This window comes from Rhipicephalus sanguineus, chromosome 10, assembly GCF_013339695.2.
Source record: "Rhipicephalus sanguineus isolate Rsan-2018 chromosome 10, BIME_Rsan_1.4, whole genome shotgun sequence".
Taxonomy (NCBI): domain Eukaryota; kingdom Metazoa; phylum Arthropoda; class Arachnida; order Ixodida; family Ixodidae; genus Rhipicephalus; species Rhipicephalus sanguineus.
Genome location: NC_051185.1, coordinates 38,566,983 through 38,569,074, shown reverse-complemented (window position 1 = coordinate 38,569,074; position 2,092 = coordinate 38,566,983). Strand labels below are relative to the sequence as shown.

The 2,092-nt window shown below is 43.1% G+C and overlaps 1 non-coding gene across 1 annotated transcript; it reads left to right on the top strand.

Moving 5' to 3' along the window:
- The first annotated feature begins 1,575 nt into the window (after positions 1–1,575).
- On the top strand, positions 1,576–1,678 carry LOC119372837 (U6 spliceosomal RNA). Its single transcript, XR_005179727.1, has one exon. It is a non-coding gene; the product is annotated as a U6 spliceosomal RNA (small nuclear RNA).
- The last annotated feature ends 414 nt before the right edge of the window (positions 1,679–2,092 follow it).

Genomic DNA, 2,092 nt, shown 5'->3' with positions numbered 1-2,092 from the left:
TGAAACACTGTTCACTTGACGGGGACTCGGGCCGCTCTTACAAGGCACACAGCATGACAGAGATGCAGTACAAAGGAAAAACACCCAATACGTCATACAGCATGACAGTATAGATGCAGTACAAGGGAAAAACATGACACACGCGCATTTGTGAGAACAAATACCGCAAGAGTGTTCGTTTCATGTGTATTTTTTATATAAGAATAAACGTACTTCATACGTATACAGAAAAAAAAAACACGAAACCACGTGCTATACTTCTGAAATAAAAGAAACTGAGTGAATATGCTTACGTACATTTTGCAAACGAAGGAAGCAGCATGCCTGGGAAAATATAGGCGCTGAAGCTGCACCCATCAAATTCACAGGACAGTAATCATTACAGTAGACTTACTTCATTTTCACGACGTCCCACCTCACAACGATGCGGATACGCCTTGGCAACATTGTGCGTGAAAGTACGCGGTAACATGAAACTAACGATGTTGAAACGGTGCGGGTCGAACTAATTTCTACCACGCGCCGTGAGATGGCGCTACAAGAGAAAAATAAGAAAGGCTAAGGAATATGAAGGAGAGTAGATGGGCAGAGAAGGTGTTCCGTTATTTGTATAGGAAGAGCGTGGACACACAGTGGAGAAAAAGAACTACGAGGCTCACTAGTAAATATACGGCTGGTAGTGTAAGCAATATGTCAACAAAGAGCGTTAAACGAAAAGTCAGACAGGAGGAGAGGATTTACTGGATGGCAGCTATGAATAAAAAACCGGCTTTGAGTAACTACCGAAAGGGCAAAAATGAAATAAGGAGGGAGGCATTTTACGATAATTCAAGGGGAAGCGATTTACTGTTTGAAGCGAGATCGGGTTGCCTTAGAATGCGTAGTTATAAAGCGAGATTCAGTAAAGAAGAACAATGCACGTGCTGCGGGGTAGATAAGGAAACGACGCAGCATATTATGACTGAATGTGGAGATAGCCACCCAGGTGTACGTTTGGGCACGGGCCTTCATGAAGCCTTGGGTTGTAGGGACAACAATGGAAAGCTGAACACACCCGCGATTAAAATAAGAGACGGTTAGAGTATTGGTGGCAGAAAATTAGAGAGAAAGGAGAGAAATAAATATTCGAAAAAAAAAAGGACATACTGTCGTAAAGAGCAGAGAGCTGGGTTTTTCCTGTCGTAAGATAGAGTTAATTGAAGTAGAGACATGAGGCCATTACATTAAGAAAAAGAAGAGAAAAAGGATATTGTATATATATATATATATATATATAATGTCAAGCCTGGTGGTACACTTGTCACCGCGCCGTTATAAAGGGGACGTTCATAGCATGCATACATCCATCTGCATTGATTATTAAAATAGTAAAACTTGACACATAAGTGCGTATTTTTTATGATATGCGCTAAAGCAAATATACGCATTATAATAATGACCACTACCGTTACGTCCATTTAGTATTTACGGATATGTGTATTTTGTTTTATATTGGTGAATTCGCCCTTCCACCGTCGCTGTATTCTGGCCGCAACGATTGTAGGCATATATAGTTCAACGCAGTAGTCCTCTACTCTACTTCAAAAGTACATATACGAAAATTGGAACAATACTGAGAAGATTAGCATGGCCCCTGCGCAAGGATCACACCCAAAATCGTGAAGCTTTCCACTTTTCTTTTTCCTCAGAGCACATAGTCTTCGGCAAGACGTTCACCGTTTGCATTATAAAGGCAAAAGCTCTACGGCTCATGTGTGAAAAAATCCGGCGGCGTAGCCAGTAGCCGCGAGATCGAGCGGAGTCGCCGCCTGGCGGCTACTGGCTGAAGCGCGCCTAGTGTGGATTGCTCCCTGCGTCGTCTGCTAGCCACGTCGTGTTTGCATGTGCGCGTACGTCCTGCACGTTCTCTAAGGGCGGTTTAAACTGGTATGTTAGCGCGAGTTTAACTGCTCATATGTATACCTAACATAGTGTACAGAAGCAAATGGGCTTGCTCGGCTGCATGCGCATTGTAATAAGATCAGTGAGTGCGACTTTCGAGAGGGCTGTGTATTGCTGTCGTACCCTTTGTTCGCCAGAATCATTTCAGTGT